At 39.6% G+C, this 22,594-nt stretch overlaps 1 long non-coding RNA gene across 1 annotated transcript in view; it reads left to right on the plus strand.

Moving 5' to 3' along the window:
• Positions 1-1,023: 1,023 nt before the first annotated feature.
• LOC133049248 (uncharacterized) overlaps positions 1,024-22,594 on the plus strand; it is a 54,441-nt gene continuing 32,870 nt past the window's right edge. Inside the window, exon 1 of the long non-coding RNA XR_009691254.1 lies at positions 1,024-1,066. This is a non-coding gene — a long non-coding RNA (uncharacterized LOC133049248). The remainder of the gene's footprint in view (positions 1,067-22,594) is intronic.

Below are 22,594 nucleotides of genomic sequence, written 5' to 3' on the forward strand. Positions count from 1 at the left end.
AGCTGTTCAGATGAATCTTAAATAATGCTGATTATGAACTATATGCCTAAAGTAAAAGAATAATGCATGTGTCTAGCCTCTAGTAGTAATCAGTAACTAAAAATTCACATAACCTTGGAGTTATCACATTACCTAAAACTCCTAAAATAAATATGCAAACTAAAGGGGAAAAAAAAAACTATAAATGTGGCACCAATATAGACAACAGCAAATTTCATCATATGTTTATTTAAATTGTTTGAATTCAACTATGTTTGACAAAAATGTAAAATGAGAAAACAAAATAATGCCAGAGACTCCCACTGTTCCACTCTGTGAGCTTAGGCCTTGCAGGAAGCACAAGATGGGAAACATGAATCTCTTCTTCACCCAATCTCTGCGATTCTACAATATAATTCCAGAAAGATTCTGGTTATATGTAGGCTTATATCTCTAAAACAACCCATCAAATGCAAGCCAACTATTTCATCAGAGTCACTGAAGAAACAGTGAGCTCTTGCAATGCTAGAGAGGAAACTAGTTGGAGTAGTATGTGCTAAACCCTGTCCTGGGGCAAGCTGGGGGATTAGGAAAAAATTTTCTGGGAGGACATTGGTTGGAAGAAGTATGTGGGAGAAAACATGCTCTTTGCTGCTGTTTTTAAAGGAATGCTGCCCATATACTATGGCTCCTGATTTAAAAGGGAATGAATAAATTATACAAAACTCTCAAAAGATTAGTGACTCTGGCTTAAACAATAGCCTAAATTGTTGAAATGGAGCTATTCTAACAGAATTAAGAACTGACGAATTATAATCATTTGTAGGAGCCAACCAGAGCCTTTTAAATTATTTTAAAACTAATTAAGCAGGGTAACACAGTTTAAAAATAATGATGTGCCAGTGACTTGGCTTATGGTATCTGGATGTGCCATCTGAGCAGAATAATCAGATGAACTTAGTGTTCCTCATATGTAACCTAACAAAGTTTCTTTTGACTCTTACCATTCATTTCCTCAGCTCTCTGCTTTACTCTTTGAGACCACAGCAGTCGGTGATGTTGAGAGTTTGAGAACATCAGACAAAAGGTGAAGTAATAAGCAAAAAACATCAGATGTGAAATTATTCAGCAGAAAGTATTTGAATAATACATATATAAGGAAATTTAATTTTGGTCATCCTAATTTATGATGTTATATAATACCAATTATATAATTATATAATATCAATCCTCATGGGGGTGGAAAATGCTACTAGAGACTACTGTTAACAAGAGGGACATCCCGGGTGGTCGGTCCACTGGCCAGGAATCCGCACTCCCAATGGAGGGGTCCCAGGTTCAGTCCCTGGTCAGGGAACTAGATCCCACATGCCACAACTAAGACCTGGCACAGCAAAATGAATAATAAATTAATTTTTTTAAAACGGAAATTAGACTTTTCCAACGAGCAGTATTTCACAGTAATAGTTGAAGTCTTAGGCAACTCAAGATGAGTATTGAAAATGAACATATCCAGAATGAGAATTAGAATCACAGTGGAACAGTTTCTCTATCAAAGGAACCTAAAACATGGCAGTAATTATGGAAAGACAGATAGATAATGCAAATACACTCATAAGTCAGCAGACCCCAGATAGGATACAGCAAGACCTGTCTTAGAAGATTGTTTTAGAAATGCAAGATAACACACCATATTTTATCAATTCTGAGACACCATGGGTTCTAAGACATGCCATTATTTTTGGACTACTGAAAGAAAAAAATGCTGGTAATTAAATTACAACATAGGAATTCCCTGGAATTCCCAGTGGTTAGGACTCGGTGCTTCCACTGCCAGGATGCCAGGTTCCATCCTGGTTGGGGAACTAAGATCCCACATGTCTTGTGGTGCAACCAAAAAAAAATTTTTTAATAATAAACTGTGATATATTGCTGTCTTATCAGTATGAATTTTTCCATACTGTATTGAATTCTACCAACCAGAAGTATTAGTGATACAACATGCTTTAAAAGCATACTCCACTGTTGTCTTCAGTAATTCTTCCATTCTACAAGTTCTGATGCTGGTGCTTTCTTGATCCAACTAGAAGGTGTTCGTGAAAGGTTTTCAGACCACAAATAGGATTTATATCCTATCTTTAAATGCTTAGTTGTCTAAAATGTCTAAGGTTTGCAACTGCCACCAAGAATAATCACATAGTTTGCGGATGTGCAGGCTATGACAGCTACATCACAACTGTCTTCTGGTGACAGCACTGTAAGATGCAATTATTGAAAGTTGAATTCCAACTTTCAAGATGTTACAAGAGAAAGCAATGTACATTTTTAAATCAGTGAGGGACTTCCCTGATGGTCCGGTGTCTAAGACTTGGAGCTCCCCAAGCAGGGGGCCCAGGTTCAATCCCTGGTCAGGGAACTAGATCCCGCATGCCCCAATTAAGAGTTTGAATGCTTCCAGCTAAAGATCCTGCATGCTGCAACTAAGATCTGGCTAAGCCAAATAAATATTTTAAAAAATAAAATTGATGAAATACTACTTAGTGCTTATAGCTCTTAAAATAAGTATCATGAGAATATACAAAGAGCTCTGTGGTACTGAGAATAGAGCAGCTAATCTCACAAAGTATTGACATTTGAGCAGACAGAAATCCGTGGGGCTGGAACACGTGTGGAAGAGTGGCAGGAGTTGAGCCTGGACCACCTCATAGAGGGTTTCATGTGTACAAGTTAGAAATTCTGAATTTTATCTTTGAGTGATAGAAAGAGTTTTGAGGTTAGGCAATAATATAATCAGAATCTCGTTTTAGGAAAATAACTTCAGTCACAACTGGAAAGATGCAGTGGAATGGGAATACAGCATGCAAGGAGACCAATGAGGCAATTTCTGACTTAATTCAGGGAACAAATAGGAATCACTGTGGATGTGACAACAGGGACAGTGAAGTAAGGAGTGTGATTTAAAGACGTGGAGATGATAGACTCCATGAATTGACAGGACTTGGTGAACTGAGTAGATGCAGGCAGAATCATGATACTGTGAGATTTATTCCACCTCTCGTCATGTAAAGTGAATGTCAAATGAATGGTAAATATAAATTCTAACAAGAACCAACGGTGTTTATTCAGTCATTCGTTCAACCAATATTAAGTGAGTATGTCCAGGAGCCAGAAATTTAGCAGTGGCTAAAACAGGAAGGAAAATGCCTGCCCTTATGAAGTTTACATTCTAGTGGGAGAGGGAGGCAGTAAACAAGATAAGTATATAGTACCTTCACTCTAATTGCAAAGGAGAAAAAATACAGCAGGAAACCTCACAGTGTAACAGAGGGGTAGGGCTGCAGTGTTAGATGTGGAGGACAGGGAAGACATGTTGAGAAATGACATTTGAGTAGAGACCTGAAAAAAGCAAGAGGCAGAGCTGCGCAGACATCTAGGCGAAGACAGATTTTAACGATTTACCTTACTGAAAACATTTATGGTTTGAAATGCTGATACATTTTAAGGTCTCATCTGTTGGTAAGTATGCTTTGCTGATACTTAATAAGTATTCTGATAACAAGTAATATTAATAATAACTATTCTTGGCTGATACTTAATACATATTCTTACTAATAGTAGTATTGCTCTAATTAATTATAATAAAAATTCTTTGCTCATATAGGTCCACCTTGACAAGCAGAATATCAATTATTCATTAAATATTATTGAATATTACTGAGAGATTTATCTTAAAGTTGACAGGTACTGTTTCAGATTCTAGAGATTCTGTGTTAAATGAGATAGACCTACTCCCAACCCACACAAGAGTTGCCAGATAAAATACAGGACCCAAGGTTAAATTGGAATTTCAGATAACACATCATTTTCTAGTATAATTATGGACCTGATATTATGTGGAGTATACTTATGCTAAAAAAAAAGTATGTGTTCTCATCTGAAATTCATATTTAAGTAGGCATCCTGTATTTTTATTTGCTAAATCTGACCTCACTGAACCTACAATCTGACCTTCTGGAAGCAGAGATGAGTAAATAAAATTAGTATACAGTGCATATCCTGTATAACCTGGGAAGCCATAAAATGGAAGACACTGGGACTCTAAAGGTATGGAGGAAACCTGCCTGCCAACCAAAAACATTTATCCCTGAGAGCAAGAAATAAACTTCTCTGTACTTGAGCCATGTGTTTTGGATCCATTTGTCCCATGGTCACTTTGTAACAACTGCCTACCCTAACTACCTTAGTGGCCATTCCTCAAATTGACTATCGTGGTCAGATTGACTCCAGAATCAGAAGTTGTCATGTAATGTACCAACAATTAATAAAAAATGTAAGTAAACTTTTACATTTTGTAAATGTAAATAAACAGATAAAAATGCTTGTACTGTAGTCATCATTCTCTCAGGTGCTGGTTTTAAAAACTGGGGTGCCCCATGTGGGGTACGAACCCTTCACTCCTCAGGAATAAGCTCACTCATTCCTCTTTTTTCCTTTTCACTGCAACATTCCCTCCTGATTAGAGGTCGCTGTGCCAGGGGCGGGGTTTACAGTGAGATTGTATCTCAGCCTTTTCTACCTGCTTCAATGTGGTTTCTCTCTGGTTTGCCTCATGTGAAGGGTTTGCTTTGCCAGTTTTTAGGTTTTTTCAGAGGAAATTATTCTAAAAACAGCTGTAGATAGGTTGTGTCCATAGGAGGCAGTGAAATCAAGATCTTCCTATGTCACCATCTTGAACCAGCAAATAAAAATACAGGATGCCCACAGTTATCATCCTAACATGGCTCTAAATCTGAGTATTTTCAAGGCAGTCATGAGAGACATAAGAAAATTACATGATTTGATGGTTTCCCTAAGCAACTAACACTGTACATTATTTTCAGCTATTAAAATATTATACAATTTTTTTTCTTTCAAACAGTTATAGAATGTAAAGACAGGTATGGTAGGCTCTGAAAGTTACGAAAAATACGACATGATTTCTGATTTCAGAAAGTGTAGGGCCTAGCAGAAATAAAGACACATAATACTAAGCAGAATATAATCAGTGCCAAAAGTGCAAATAGTATCTTTAATTGAAGTGAGAAATTCATTGAGACTAGAGAAGAGGAAGCATTTTTTTCAAAGCTTTACAGTTTTCTATCTTTAATTTTTTTGCTGTTGTTGAAAGGAATTGGTCGAAAATTTACAAAATGCAAAAATAACAGAGAAAACCAAAAGTCACTTTTAATCTCACTACACAGATACAGCCACTGATAACATTTTAGTGTATATCCCCTCCTTTATATTTTAAATAAAATTAGGATCCTTTACATATATTTTTCTAGCCTGCTTTTTCTCCACCTAATGTGGGCATTTTCCACTAAAGTTTTAAAGTATGACTTTCAATAAATGCACAATATTCCATCTCATGGATGTATCATGATTTATTTTCTTATTACTAGATATTTTATTTCCAGATGTTTTAGTTTTATAGATAATTATGCACTGAACAGCCCTAATCTTTGTAATAATTCAACAGCTATTATCTGAACACTAGTTGCTGCTCTGGATGTTGGAGATATGTTAGTGAAAAAACAGTGCCAAATTCCTTCCTGCCATGGGGAAAAGGAGGAGAGACAATAAATATGTAAACTCTGTGCTTTGTGAGATGCTGATAAGTGCTCTGGAGAAAGATCAAGCAGGGAAGAGTAAGTAGTGGGGCTAGGTGCTTGCCTTTTAAACCTGTGCAAGAGAAATAACTAAAACATGGAGTAGAATTTGATAATTGCCAAAACAGATACAAAATGCAAAGAAGGACATTACCTAATTGGACAGGATAGGAAAGTGAAACCCCTCAAATCAGCAGAGAACAAGGTAGACACCCAAAGCCAAAGCAAAGAGAATTTCTTTTTACAAAAGTTAATGACATATTAAAGTGAAGACTGAACAAAAGCTGTTAGATTTGAGGAAGCCACTGTTGACTTTTATAAGGAATATAAAGACAGAAGAAATAAGATGAATTAGATCACCAGGGATTTTAGTGAATGACTGAAGGCAGAGAATATAAACTTCTCTTTTTGAACTAAAAAAAGAGGATGGGTTGTTAAGCTCAAAGGACAGAAGAGAACCTTTATTTTAAAGTGAAGGAAAAACCTGAACATGTTTTTAGGTAGAGAAAAAGCAGGGGTAAACCGAAAGTGTGAGAGAGGTCTGAGGGTGGGGTAGGTCTTAGCAACAGGAAAGGACAGGCCCGGGAGCACAGGTGGGAATAGCAGGACGCGGAAAAAGGTGCACTGGCTTCTCTGAGACCAGAAATGATGACAAGACTGTGAACCATGCCCAGCCCAGTGCTCAGTGTGATGTTAGCTGACCACAGGCTGCCCAGATATTTGGTCAAATATTCCCAGTGTATGTGAGGGTGTTTTTGGATGAGAATATTTGAATGGGTAGCCTGAGTTCAGTAGATTGCCCTCCCCCAAGTGGGTGGACCTCATCCAAGCAAAGACCTGAATGGAACCAAAAGGGACACTCTCCCCTGAGGAGGAAGGACCTCGAGCCAGACTGCCTTGAGGTGGACTTCAGTCTTTCAGTCTTCAGGCTCAAACTGAAACACGCTCTTTTTGGGTCTCAAGCCCGCCAGTTTTTGGACTGGAACTGCACTATCAGCTCTCCTAGGTCTCCACTTTGCTGACTGTGGATGTTGGGACTTCTCAGGCTCCATGATCCTCTGAGCCAATTCTTTAAAATCAGTCAATCTCAATCTCTTTCTCTCTCTCTCTCTGTATGTGTGTGTGTGTGTATATATATATATATATATATATATATATATATGTATATGTATATTTTGTGTTCTGTGTCCATTGGTTATTCCTCTGCAGAACCCTAATGTGCCAGTTCAGCCTTCAACTCTGGGCAATAGTGAAGGACAAGGAAGTCTGGCGTGCTGCAGTTCGTGGGGTCACAAAAGTAGTTCAGGACTTAGCAACTCAATGACAGTGTGCCAGTATATGGCAAATGTTTCATCTGTGTTGAATGATAAAATCAATTATAGAGAAATTCAAAGGTGGAAAGAATAAATGCTGAGGGAGCCATGGGAAATGGATGGTTGCCCAAGCCAACCAGTGATACTGACAGCCAAGTAAGCACTCCAGGGAGGTCCCTTCATTGGCTGCTGCCACCGCTTAGTCACTTCGGTCGTGTCCAACTCTGTGCGACCCCATGGACTGCAGCCTGCCAGGCGCCTCTGTCCATGGGATTCTCCAGGCAAGAATCCTGGAGAGGGTTGCCATGCTCTCCTCCAGGAGATCTTTCGACCCAGGGATCAAACCCAGGTCTCCTGCATTGCAGTCAGATTCTTTACCAATGAGCTACCAGGGAAGCCCCTTCATTGGATAATATGGACAAGCAAGCAGATGTTCGGAGCTCTTCATGGGCAAGGATCCTAGCGGGCAGGTGGACAGCCTCTAGGACATTCTACAAGCATTCCTGTAAGTAGTCAGAGCTCTGACTACATTTCAGGAATATGAAATCAAGGGAATGGGAAGAAAACAAGCATTTCATCACCTACTTGTGCAGGCCCTCTGCTAGCACTTCCCATGCCTGCAAGATGAGTGTTCTTTCTTTTTCAGAAAAGGAAGCAAAGACCAAGTAATATTAATTAAGATAATCCAAGGTCACAAAACAATAGACTCAGAACCTGGATCTGATTCTGGAGGCGTTATCCAGGGCAAGCCTGACAGTTGTCATTGACCGGTCTATGGGACTTGGGGCTTAGGGACCAGCTTCCGATCCCTGTGCAGACTGTAGGAACTGGGATTGTTGTTTATCTAAGTCACATCCGACTCTTTGCGACCCCATAGACTGTAGCCCGCCAGACTCCTCTGTCCATGGGATTTCCCAGGCAAGAACACTGGCTGCAGCTGCTGCTAAGTCACTTCAGTCATGTCCGACTCTGTGCGACCCCATAGATGGCAGCCCGCCAGGCTCCTCTGTCCCTGGGATTCTCCAGGCAAGAATACTGGAGTAGGTTGCTATTTCCTTCTCCAGGGGATCTTCCCACCCCAGGGATGCAACCCACATCTCCTACATTGCAAGTGTTTTCTTTACCACTAAGCCACCTGTGAAGCCCAGGAACTGAGATACCTGGATCAAAAACAAGTCAGAGACTTGGACACAGAGGAAAACATAAGGGAGCCAATCAACAAAATATAGTGTAAGGAAGGAATCTGCTCATCAGAACTTAACTGGAAGGATAATGGGGTGAGAGCTTCTAAGATATCTGTAACACTTTAATGTTCAATTCACCAGTCTCCAAAGACTGGTGCTCTAAAACAGTGAGCAAAATAGCTTTACATCTTATTAAGCAATATCTGTCACAGATGATGGGTACATAGGAGCTCTCATGACATCTACTTAATTTGCCAGATTAACTGATGCTCCTCATTCCTTCATTAAAATATGCCCATGGCACAGAATACATATATATATATACACATAAATGCCTGTGTGCTCAGTTGTGTCCAGCTCTTTGCTACCCCATGGACTATAACCCACCAGGCCCTCTGTCCATGGGATTTTTCAGGCAAGAATACTGGAGTGAGTTGCCATTTCCTACTCCAAGGGATCTTCCTGATCCAAAGATCGAACCCACATCTCTTATGTCTCCTGCATTGGCAGGCAGGTTCTTTACCCCTGAGCCACTTGGGAGTCCCTCCACAGCACAGTATATGCCCCAAACTTGTAAAATTTCCTCTACTATCCTTGTGAACTTCACCCACTACAAGTTCCATGCCTGTGTAGTCAGATGCCTTTCTGCCCAAGCCTCTTTATACCCACTGAACTTGTTATTGTAATTATGTTAATTATTATATAAACCCATGCAATTTGAAAAAATGTCACTAAATAAAACTGCTGCCAAACTAGGTGTAAGCAAGACAACTATAAAAACCTGGAAAAAGTAAAAATCCACAATTATTTTGCATTTCAAAAGATTGACAAATACAGTCAACTCTTGCACAAAAGAGGGGTTAGCGGTCCCACCACACAGTGGAAAATTTGAGTATAATTTATAATTGGGCCTCTGTTTATGCAGCTCCTGGGTATCCACTGTCCACATCAAATCCACGAATTCAATCAACCAAGGATCAAATAATACAGTAGTACTTACTGTTGAAAACACTGGCATATAAGTAGACCTGCACAGTTCAAACCCCATGTGAGGGTCAACTGTACATTTGCAGTTCAAGCTATTTTAACATTAAGGTATGCAGCAACATTTAAGAAATCTCTTTGCTTTAATTTACTTTTTCAATCCACCAATCACCAGTGTTGGCTAAGAGGGCTTTTATTAAGCTCTGCACTGTACTTGTATAGCACGTTTGTTTGCTTTTTTCTGAAAAAGCACAATCTGTCTAGAAAAGCAAAATTCAAGGTTGAGTCCACGTTCTCTAAGTGATTCTAGTCAGAACTTTTCTGTTAAATCTCAATAGAGAGCATAATACTACTACATGTCTGTTTGGACTATTCCTCCAAGTCTCAGGTATAATGTGATTCCTATGCATTAAATTCAATGTTGCAAGCAAATATATGGCTCACTAGTATTCATAAGATTGCAAGGAATTATGCATTTGGGGGCCATGTTGTTGTTTCACTATAGGCCAACATGTAGAGCATTCTAATAGTTCTCAGTGCAAGGAATCCTAGAGATAATCTAGTGTGATTCTTTTGTAACAAAGATAAGTAAGCTGATGTCCAGGGTTAGAGATACCTGCCCAAGTAAAAATATATTGTAATAAAAGTAAGGGAAACGTTTCAATAACCCCAAACAATTGGACCTTCCCATAAACACATAGCATTTAAAACCCAGGATTCTCAAAGCACTTTTAAATCAAGTCATTAACAATTCTGATACCTATGTATCAAATTATTGTCCTATTTTCTATCAGCTGGGTTGCCTCCTCTCAACCACTGACTGAAAGGTCAACATTTTCTTTGCAGGTGAATCAGTTGAGAGTTGCATTCATCCGTGAATAAGAAACCTGAAAAACAAGGGTTATTTTTATCACCTGTGTCAGTGGTAGGCTGTCCAGGCAGGTCTCATTTGCCCACTCTTAAGTTTTATAACGTCATTAAGAACATGATGCTTTCTCAGGTTTTTGTTCAGCCAACCTTAATGTGTGCTTGTCAACTGGTAATGAGCTATTTCACCTCATGCATTGTAGGTTTGCTTCGGTAGAAGTGATGGAAAGAAGAAAAGAAAGCATGTCAGCTGAACTGGCTTTCCCTTAGAAAAGAGATTTTCTGGAACCATCCTAATAATTTCCTCTTAGATCTGATGGCCAACTATGTTACACGGCCACTGTCACCTGCACTGTGACTGTACTAAGAGATGGGAGGGCACCCCATAACCTTTGTAGGACTGTTGCCAGGATTAGGAAGTGTGTGTGGCGTCTATATCATGTTCTTGGTTCACAGTTGCTGCTGCTGCTAAGGTGCTTCAGTTGTGTCTGATTCTGTGCGACCCCATAGACGGCAGCCCACCAGCCTCCTCTGTCCCTGGGATTCTCCAGGCAAGAAGACTGGAGTGGGTTGCCATTTCCTTCTCCAATGCATGAAAGGGAAAGTGAAAGTGAAGTCACTCAGTCCCATAGATGTCAGGCGAGTTTATGCTCCTCAGTTCTATCTCGTCACGACAAAGATTTGGAGTGACAGACATTAAAGCCCTCGGCACGTCACAGCTCTCGGGTCTTGGACAGACTGTGATATAGCTCTTAGACAAATCAGTGTTACAGCTCTACTTTATTTAGAAAATAGCAGGAGAATCCATCCTCCAGGTGTGAGGGCATGCCAACCCAAAGACGCGAACCAGCATGTGTCCGACTCTTAAGCGACCCCATGGACTACAGCCTACCAGGCTCCTCCACCCATGGGATTTGCCAGGCAAGAGAACTGGAGTGGGGTGCCATTGCTGTCTCCTCTTGGTTCACAGTAGATACTGAAAAACCAGCAGCTCTTATTTTGTTAGAAAAAAATGAAATGAGTGGTGACATTGCCAAATTTCTTCCACAGTAATTATGAAGAAATGTAGAAATGTTTTCATACATGTAAAGAATCCAATGTGGTAATAACATAATTTTTAGTAGTAAAACTCATTTATACTGAACTTCCATTTGGCACTAAAATATTGGTATGGCAACTTTTAAAAACTCATTTGATTAACCAGATTATCATTCTGGACACTAGTCAATAGTTTGTGAATATGCACTGTAGTCTCAAAAGTTTTAAATACAAATGACCTTTTTCTCTCATATGTTTCATGAGTTGGGAAGTATTTGTTTATTGTACTTTATTGCTAAAAATGTATTTTGGGACTTTCTTGGCGGTCTAGTGGTTAAGACTCCTAGCTCCCAATGCAGAGGGCATCGGTTTGATCCCTGGTCAGTTAACTAAGATCCAGCATGCCGTCTGGTATGGCCAAAAGAAAAAAAGGTATTCTATCATAAGTAAAGCATGTTCAAATTGGTGATATGTGAGAGAATAACATCTGTTGGGCCATTAAAATTTTACCACAATAATTTATTTGTAATATTCATACATTGCTAAATAGAGATCATCACTTTAAAAAGATGTCTCTGTAGAGATCATCAGGTTTCTGGTTTCAGTTGCAAGAATTTCTAGTTTGCTATAGGCATTGCCAGTAGAATGGCAATACCAGAAGTTTTATATAAGGTACTTGATTTTTGTGGAGCAAAAAGAAAAAAGAGAAATATGTACTTCATATGAAAATTAACCATTTTCATATACAAAAACTAAAAATATTAGCAGAATTTCATAGATATAAAAACATCTAGGGCTAACATCTGCCTCATACATATGGTTTCCATGTACCAGTCAATCCCATGATAAAAGCTGAAGTACAATCCAATATTGCATTATATTGAACTTTGATGATATAAATTGCTTTGAAATAGTAGGCAAAAAACAAACTTCACATAAAACCTTTGTATAAACATTTTCTCTAAAATGAGTTAAATATGGGGACTACCTTGGTAGTCCAGTGGTTAAGATTCAGTTCTTCCACTGCAGTGGGCATGATGAGGTCAAAAACAAAACAAGAATTAAATATGAAAGGGGTATGTGTGTGTGAGATAAAAAGAAGGGAATGTAGCCATTTAAAAGTCTATCTAGGAATCATTATGCTTCATGTTTTACAAATACTTTTATCTCCCCATCTTTACAACAACCCTGAGTAGTTAATTCCCCAGTAAGGGGATCACCTGGAGGTATCCGAGCGTCCTGAACAGGGACTGAGAGCTGGGCTTCAAACACTGAGCAACCTCTGCAGCCTACATTGGCTCCTCTAGTCCGTGCCCTAAACACGAGACTGTCTCATGAATGTGACTTCGCCTCTCAGTTTTTCATAGCAATTTTGTGACTTTTGGGCTTCCCTCATGGTTCAGTTGGTAAAGAATCTGCCTGCAATGCAGGAGACCTGGGTTTGATCCCTGGGTCAGGAAGATCCACTGGAGAAGGGATAGGCTGCCCACTCCAGCATTCTTGGGCTTCCCTTGTGGCTCAGCTGGTAAAGAATCCGCCTGCAGTGTGGGAAACCTGGGTTCAATCCCTGGGTTGGGAGATCCCCTGAAGAAGAGAAAGGCTTCCCACTCCAGTACTCTGGCCTGCAGGATTCACAGAGTCAGGCATGACTGAGCCACTTTCACTTTCACTTTGTAACCTTTGATATTAATAGATGTATTGTGGTTTTAATTTTCAGATCTGTGAAATGTAATTTTGGTTCTAGTTTGCTTTTCAAAATACAACCCAAGACAATACAAGCAATGTAATATGAAGAAATGAGTAATTAGATGGCGAATTTAACCAATTTGTAACATTTGAGCCCATGCTTGCCCTGGCTTGCAAGATTTTTTTCCTCTATAATTACCAAAATACTTGATTCAGTTATCCAGTTCATTTTATATATGTATGTATATCTCCAATTGCATTTTTTAAATTGCCATATTCCACTAGGAAGCATGTACATGCTTTTTCCTTTTGAACTTTTTCTTGCTATTTTTCCCTTTGCTTAGGTTTACCCCATCATCTATAGTTAAGCCTGTTTTCTAGGAAGTCTTTGTCCTTCTTTAAATTATTTCTTTAATCTAAATTCCACCTCTTCCCAACTTCAATTCAGCATATATCCTGCACTTACCTATAGTACCTGTGTCAACAGTATTATTTCATTGGCAACACTGTCACTACTTGAAGTCAGTCTCAGTTGTGAAAGAGAATTTATCTAAATAAACAGCATAACAACAGCAATGTTGAAAAGATATTTTCAATGTCTTTTGTAAAGAACTGAAATAAAACACAAGTCTCTCTTTAAGCCACTGGATCTTTTTGCAGACATTAAAAAATTTAAGTTAAAGTGCACTTCATTTTTCTCACTAATGCATCCAAGAAGATCCTTTTATACTTTGAGGAGTATCATTTTCACTTGCATGAAGAATTCTGAAATCTATTAGCTACTCAGATCCAATAGTTTTTTCCTTCCCACAGATTGGGCTGAGCAAACTGCCCTGGCAGGAAGCCACCAGAAATTCCAGTTGCAGAAGACAGTAATCTTCCCTCACAAAAAGGGGCCTGGAAAGTGCTAGCAATGCCCTATTCCTCTTAACCATCTCTAATCATCTCTAACCCTTACTCAAGAAAAGGGCAAAGGTTAAGTAAAAATGTCTGGCATAGTTGATTTCTTAAAAATAATAAAAATACATACTCACACTATGGATAAACTTTTTAAAGTATGTTCTGCCTTATTTTCTGAGACATAAAAATATTTTGAGGCAATTTCAATGAATCAGATTTCAAGAAACTACTAGAACATCTTTTGTGGGTTGCTTTCATTTTGTCTGAATTATGATATGCATTTCAACACTTTGCTCTACCAGAGTATGTAGGTTTGTCTGTCACTTCACAGCTGTCAAAGGGAAATTCTTATTTTAAATCTCTATATCATCATTGAATAGTTCTAATAATAAAAGGCCTAAATTTTAGGTCCTCAGGGATATCAAGGTATCTCATCTACTGTGTTGTTCAAGTTCTGGCAGCATGTTGTAAAACAGATATGTAATAGGCAGTAGAGGGTAAGAACAAAACCTAACATTGTTACCTGGTGTCGATAGCACCCGAGATGTTGAATAAGATTATACAATATATTTTGTTTAAGACAAGTAGGCTATTGCAATAAGTGAACCAAACTGAGGTGGGGGTGAGGAATTCCAGATATATCTCTTTCAGAATACATCTTATCACTGACCCCTTTTCCTCCTTAAGTAAGTGTATTCCTCCTCCTACATATCCCAGAGCATTGTCGTAACATTCTTGTGAAAGCAGTCATTTAAAAATGGAGTTCACACAGACTTAAGATAAGGAACTCATGGTGGGGGGTGGGGGTGGTTGGGAGCTAGAGGGAAGGGATAGTTAGGGAGTTAGGGATGGACATGCACATACTGATATATTTAAAAATGGATAACGAACAAAGACCTACTGTGTAGAGCACAAGGAACTCTGCTCAATGTTATGTGGGGGCCTGGATGGGAGGAGGGGAGTCTGGGGGAGAGTGGATACATGTATGTGTATAACTGAGTCCATTCACTGTCCACCCGAAACTATCTCAACACTGTTAACTGGCTATACCCCCAATACAAAATAAAAAGGCTAAAAATAAATAAATAAAAATTACACAATACTATACTAGCTTTTCCATCTAAAAAAAAAGAAAAACAGAGTTCAGAGTTCACATTGCAACCTTGTTAAGGTGTTCAAGTTGTGTGATGACCTTGGAGATAGCTCCAATTGAACAAAGTCTAGTGAAGTGGATCTAGCATAGCAAATACAAAACCCCTAAGCTTCTTTTTATTCTACTAAATATCTGTACTTGTTATGGCTTCCCTGAGGAAGGGTTTGGTGCTGGTAAAAGGGCAACGAGCCTGATGGTCTGAATTTGACAGCCAAAAATAAACATGGAAAATATCCTGACTTTCAGATGCATGACTCTGAGATTTAGCCCAGGCTGAAGTCATTTACCTTTGCACTGTAAAAAAAAAAAAAAAAAAATTGCTATATGGGTAAACAGCAGAGTTTATCTTACTTAATAATGACTATCAAACAATCCAAGATATTTTAAGCTCAAAATTGTTTATTCACAAATAATGAAGAAGAGCATTACAAACACACCTACAAAATTATCTCATATTCATCACCTGATCCTTTTCTTTACCTATCAGTTGTGCTGCTGTGTGTTTTTAAAGTTATAAATTTCTAAAAATGCATGAAACTTTTAGACAAGCTGTGAGACAGACAGATGATAGATGGAGAGAGTATGTATATATATATTTTTATAAACATTTTTCCCCTGGTCATTCTCAACTGGAGATGTTGAACTGGGAAGCATTTGGAGATGGACAAGGGTACTTCTGATTTCTCAGTGACGGAGGATGTGTCAGACAGTGAGCTACTGCCGTTCGGGGCCAGAAGCTAGGGACATGAAACAACCTGCAGGAATGGCGTGTTCACTGTGAGGAAGTACAGACAGGAGTGTAGGCACTCCGTGTGGGCTGTGGAGCCACACAGCTTGAGTTCGAACCCAGTTTCTGCCTGTAGGATCTTGACCATGTTAACTAAGTGGTCTCAGGCTCAGCTGCCTCATCTGTAAAATGAACATGGTGGTAATATCTGCCTCACAGAATTCTGTTGTAAGGATTAAGCAAGTTAAAATATATAAAGTGCTTGACATACGGTAAGCTCTCGTTGCTGGCTATGGCTGCTACAAGTTCACTCAGGTCCTTCACTTTATGTTAATTAGAACTGGTAAGAGAATGTACAAATACAGTTTTTGAAACCTGCACCTCCTAAATTTAAAAATTCTCAGTCTGGAATCCATGATGTAGTAGGAGATATTTCTTGATGATGACAGTCATAACGGAAGCACACTTTCAATCACTAAATGTGTTCAGACGAAGCAGTAGGAGAAGGTTAAGAGTAGGAGTGGGAAGCATTCTCAGGTCAAAGAAAATTTGTGTGGGCTGTAAAACAGTGTAAGCAGACACTTTACAGGGTGAAGAGATGCAGGGGAGTCCTGATCAAATTATCACTGTGAGTTTGCACAATGGTGATCACAGCTAATGAGAGGCAACCAAGAAGAGGTTATTACTGACCTAGGACCATGAGGAAAAATCAAATCCAGATCACAGTCAACTTGGAGGGTATCTGTGGAACACACTACACTCCCCTCCCGTGGGGTCTGCAAGTCTAGAGCCTATCAATGCAGACTGAGAACATCCTGAATAGTTAAATGCTTCTTTCTGTAAAAGAGGAGACTTCTCACTCTGCAGCTAAATCTTGGATCTGTTGTTTGCACACAAGGGCCTTTCCTGTGTAATACTCATTTGCACCAATATTCAGTCTTTCAAACACGTAAAGGAAAAGCCATTGAAAGCTAGTTTTACCTCTATTATTTATAATTCTAAAAGTGAGCATTAATCTTAGTGTTTTATACATACATACATACAAAAAAAAAAAAAAAAAAAAACTGAATCCAAACAAGAATGAGGTTAGTGCCTGTGGGAAGAACAGAATAGCACATCACAGGTGGATGTAACACATTTTTCGTAAGCACAAATTAAGCAGCCTGAAACAAAAAGATAAAAGTAAACCAACCACCCTTCTAATTTCCTAAATTGAAGTTCTGTCAACTGTCAGATGTTTAAAGTGATGATTCAAATGATCAAACGCTTTAATCAAAAATAGAATTGAGTATTAGCACCATTAATAGAAAACTTCCCAAAATAGCGATAGTAGTACTATGTTGATTCATTCTCTTTCAGAGACTGAGTCACAAAGTATAAAATCTAGTAATTTGGAACTGATGACAAACTATCCCATTTTCGCTGTATCATTCTTCATTCCTCTTCCCACCTTGTAAGTCTTCACACTGCTGAAGGTCCAATAGTTCTCCTTTACGTTCTCTAGCTGCACACTTGCATCACACACACACACACACACACACACACACACACACTTTTTGGAGGCTCCTTAAAGTCATCTTACTGGCATTACTGTGAATGTTTCTCAAATCTCTGTCTGATCATCCTTTCATTGCACTCTAGTCATACTGTTTCTGAAAGCTATGAGATATCACCACTGAAACACAAAAGTTCAACTGTAGAGACTTCCCTGGTGGTCCAATGGCTAAGACTCTGAGCTCCCAATGCAGGGGGCCTGGGTTCGCTCCCTGGTCTGGAAACTAGATCCCACATGCCGTAACTAAGAGTTCACACGCTCTAAAAGATCCCATGTGCCACAATGAAGACCTGGCACAGCCAAATAAATAAATATTTTAAAAATCCTACCATAAAATTCACATATTTTCCCCTTACATCACACACCCAAACCATCAACACATCAGGTTCATTTTCCAACTACATCCAAACTCTGAACCTCTCTCTTGGCCTCCCTTCCAGCCTATACCAACCTCAAGCCTTCCTCCGTTTCACAGTGGCCTCACCACTGCCATCCATGCTTCCACCCTTGCTGTGCTTCACTCTCCTGGACATAGGAGGCAAGTGGCGCTTTTAAAACAGAAGTCACATCCCAACACAACTCTGCACAAAACCCTCCAGTGACATAATTTCCCTGCAAGAAAGTATGCTATCCCACTTCTGTCACTGGGTTACCTGAGGAAAGCTACTTAACAGCTCTGAGCCTCTATTACCTGCTGGTAAAATGAGGACAATGATTTTCTTATTGGTGTATAGGGAATATACATGTTCATTGTGACAGACATAGTAGAGTGTGAAAACTGTACTTAATTCTACTGATCTCTAGGGAAGCCTTTGTGGCAATGAAATGAGCCATAGGATGTTTTGTCAAACTCAGGAATGAAGATGGATGTACAGGGTCAGGTGGTAACTGAGAACCTTAGAGCATAACCATTCCGTGACTCTTAAGAATGAGCCCTCGAGGAATTAAGTGTAAGGTAAACTCACAACCAGAAGATTAGTCCAGGACAAAGACTGCTGACAGGACCCAATACTCTAGATCCAGGTCATCTACTTGGATGGTCGGATGCAAGTGATCACCAGTATTTTAAGTAGAGAGAATGCTCAGGTCTGGGAGTTCCAACTTCTTCCCTTCAATTTTAGTTGAATACATGGACACTCAGAATTGATCCCATCCCCTAGTTTTCCTTGCCTTTGAGTGTCCCCTGGTCTTGGGATGGGAGCAGGAGGAATGCATGTAATTTTGAGGGTTGTAACTAAAAAAGTCAAACGCTGGGCTGGATGAAGCACAAACTGTAATCAAGATTGCTGGGAGAAATATCAATAACCTCAGATGATGCAGATGACACCACCCTTACGGCAGAAAGTGAAGAGGAACTAAAAAGCCTCTTGATGAAAGTGAAAGAGGAGAGTGAAAAAGTTGACTTAAAGCTCAACATGCAGAAAACTAAGATCATGGCATCTGGTCCCATCACTTCATGGCAAATAGATGGGGAAACAGTGGAAACAGTGTTAGACTTTTTTTTCTGGGCTCCAAAATCACTGCAGATGGTGACTGCAGCCATGAAATTAAAAGACGCTTACTCCTTGGAAGGAAAGTTATGACCAACCTAGATAGCATATTAAAAAGCAGAGACATTACTTTGCCAACAAAGGTCCATCTAGTCAAGGCTATGGTTTTTCCAGTAGTCGTGTATGGATGTGAGAGTTGGACTGTGAAGAAAGCTGAGCGCTGAAGAATTGATGCTTTTGAACTGTGGTATTGGAGAAGACGCTTGAGAGTCCCTTGGACTGCAAGGAGATCCAACCAGTCCATCCTAAAGGAGATCAGTCCTGGGTGTTCATTGGAAGGACTGATGCTGAAGCTGAAACTCCAATACTTTGGCCACCTCATGCAAAGAGTTGACTCATTGGAGAAGACCCTGATGCTGGGAGGGATTGGGGGCAGGAGGAGAAGGGGACGACAGAGGATGAGATGGCTGGATGGCATCGCTGACTCGATGGACATGAGAATTGGTGATGGACAGGGAGGCCTGGCGTGAAAAGGCCAGGGGGTCGCAAAGAGTCAGGCATGACTGAGAGACTGGATTGAACTGAACTAAAAAAGCATGTCTTCCAACCCTTTTTCTTAATTTTGCTGCTAAATATGATTAGCCATCTTGGGTCCTGATAAGGACCACACTCTAAGATAGTAGAGAAAATAAGATCACCAAAGCTCATGTCTGACTCTTTTAAAGCTGCCATATTGGTCTTGAACGGTCTAAATTTATATTATAATATTGTTTTGTGTTAGGACAGCCAAATGAATATATAGCAGATGACAAGATTGCCTGTTAATTATCTAGCAGCAAGATTTTTTCAGAAATAGCTTAGGTACAAAGGACAAGTTGTAACCTATGGACCCAATCTATGCTGTCTCTGGGAGGTGCCAGCCCTGGCTCCAAGCTGTGACCTCAATACTACTCCTGCACCTTATGGCCAACAATGGCTGAACACTGCCCCAGCCAGAGCTACTGTGACTGAGTTTTCTTCTAAGGTTTGACACCCAGGGCTATCAGGGCTGACTCTGGACTCATAGATTCTTTCCTAGACAAGCTTGATTGGGTGGTGGTATGTGGTCACAGTCTTTAGCTTTGTTCCAGAGGTTCTCTCCTGACTTCTGATAGAAATTAAGACCTGGAGTCTTAGAATTCAGAGACTACTATCGTGAATAAGGAACAACCTATCTGGTCCTATAAGGCATTGGAATGACCACTGATTTAATGCTGTAGAGGTCCTTGGGAGTCCCTTCGACAGCAAGGAGATCAAACCAGTCACTCCTAATGTGAATATTCATTAGAAGGACTGATGCTCAGGCTGAAACTCCAATACTTTGGCCACCTGATAGTAAGAGCCGACTTGTTGGGAAAGACCCTGATGCTGGGAAAGATTGAGGGCAAGAGGAGAAGCGGGCAGCAGAAGATGAAATGGTTGAATAACATCACTGACTCAGTGGACATGAATGTGAACAAACTCTGGGAAATAGTTAAGGACAGAGGAGACTGGCGTGCTGTAATCCAGGGGGTCACAAAGAGTCAGACACAACTTAGCGACAGAACAAAAACAACAACAAAAGTCTTTCTCCAGTAAGTATGGACTTTAGCCTGAGGTCAGCATTCAAGAAATTCCATATGCTAAAATGGAGAACAACTTTGTTATTAGATATTTTGAAATTAATTTTGGGTACCATGTGCAATGTGTAGATTTTCTCTATACTGCCGTTAATTCCAAAACTGATATATTCTATTTCTGTCTCTCATTTTAGGGGATATTTTTTTTACTGTGCTAAAATATACATAAAATTTTAACCAATTTAAGTGTATAAATCAGTGGAAGTTAGGTACAATCTCACTGCTGTGCAACTATCACCACTCTCCATCTCCAGAACTTTTTTACCATCCAAAACTCAAATACTATAAGTATTAAACACTAGTTCCCCATCATTCTCACTTCCCAGCCCTTGCTAATTACTACTCTACTTTCTGTCTCTATGAATTTGACTGCTTTAGGCACCTCAAACAAATACATAGGGTATGAATTATACAATATTTGTCCTTTTCCATCTGGCTTAGTTCATGGTTCATCCATATTGTAGCATGTGTCAGAATTTCATTCCTTTTTAAGGCTAACTAATATTCAACTGCATGTATAGACCACATTTTCTTAGTCCACTCATCCATCGATGGATACTCAGGTTACTTCCATCTTTTGGCTACACAGAACCTGTTGCTGCTATGAAGATGGGCATACAAGTATCTTTTCAAGGCCCTAATTTCAATTCTTTTGGATATGTACTTAGAAGTGGAATTGCTGGATTATGTAGTTATTCTATGTTTAGTTTTTTGAGGAACCACCATACTATTTTCCACAGCAGCTGCACCATTTTATATTCCCATAAGTGATGCACAAAGACTCCAATTTCTCCACACCCATGCCAACATTTGTAATTTTCCGGGTTGCTGTTGTTGTTTTTATGACAGCCATCCTAATGAGTATGAAGTGGTTTCAGTTTCACATTTTTAACGTTCTCAATTAGAATTTCAGAAACCCCTACCAGTCAGTACTGGTTTGAATCTTCTACCCTGACTGTATTCTTTGACAAAGTGGTTAATTAGGGAGTTCACTGTGGGATGGACTTTCAAGGTCACATTCGCCTATTGGTTTTTACATCTTAGTCCCCAAAGCTGCTTCCCCAGTTTTCAGCCAAATATACTTCTCTTATTTCATCAGTTTTACTAGTGCATGTCTGAGTAAGATTTCACTTTATAAGAATTCCTCAACTTAAAATTTTGAAAATGTGGTCCATACTCTCTAAGGTTCAGAGAAATTAAGTGACTTTTCTGAAGTCTCTTAGCTCAGTAGTGGCAGAGTCATAATTTGAACAGAATGAGACACCCAGTGAGACAGAAGGTATGCCTAGTAGCAGTCATATTATGCATGCATTCTGTCAATCATTCATTCATTTCTTCAACATATGCTGCATATACAATTTAACTGCAATATTCATTTATAAAATAGACTAGATCAGTTGATTTTTGTTGTTGCTGTTGTTTAGTCACTAAGTCCATGTTTGGCTCTCTGTGACCCCATGGACTGTAGCCCACCAGGCTCCTCTGTCATGGGATTTCCCAGGCAAGAATACTGGAGTGGGTTGCCATTTCCTTCTCTAGGGGATATTCCTGACCCAGGGATTGAACCCACATCTCCTGCATCAACAGGCAGATTCTTTATCACTGAGCCACCTGAGAAGCCCAGTTGGTCTTTATCTCCCACCAAGTTACCAAGGAGAATGGTAAGGATTCAGAGGGATGAAACATGCTCTGATAAATACCATCATCTTAGCAGACAAGAAACCAACAATAATAATGAAACTTCACCCCTTCCTGCCAAGGGAATTACACATAAGAGATATACAGTTATAATGGAAAAGTACCGGGATAATTATTTCTAGAGGGAGAAAAGTATCGTACGTCAAAATTCAGGGACTTCCCCTGGTGGTCTAGTGGCTAAGAATTCACCTTCCAATGTAGGAGACGTGAGTTTGACCTCTGGTTGAGGAACTAAGATCCCACCTGCTTCAGAGAAACTAAGCGAACCCACTGCAACTACTCAGGCCGTGAGGTTCAGATGGCAGCTCGCGGAAAGTCCATGTGCCTCAACAAAGACCAAGTGCCACAACTAAGACCCAACGTGGCCAAAGAAGTATTTTTAAAAAATAAATCAATATTTAAAAATAGTAATGAAGAGTATTTCTGTGAGATGCACTACATTAATACTGACAGTACAGGAAACAGTTGAAGGAGGTATAGGCCATGCATGTAAGAAGCTTACAGTATAATAAAAGCCTAAGACAGTCTACATATAGCCATGAGCAGAGTGACAAATACTTGAAAGACCAGGGTGAAATCAAAGTACTGAAAGTTATTTTTTTTTTTAAAGAGACTTAAAGGAGAGAAAGACCCTATTTGGTTAGGGAAATCCAGGAAGTCTTTGTAAGGGACTTTGTAAAAGAGAGTCTAAAGGAAGAGGACTATGGCCTATTC

Source organism: Dama dama, chromosome 30 (assembly GCF_033118175.1).
Source record: "Dama dama isolate Ldn47 chromosome 30, ASM3311817v1, whole genome shotgun sequence".
NCBI lineage: Eukaryota > Metazoa > Chordata > Mammalia > Artiodactyla > Cervidae > Dama > Dama dama.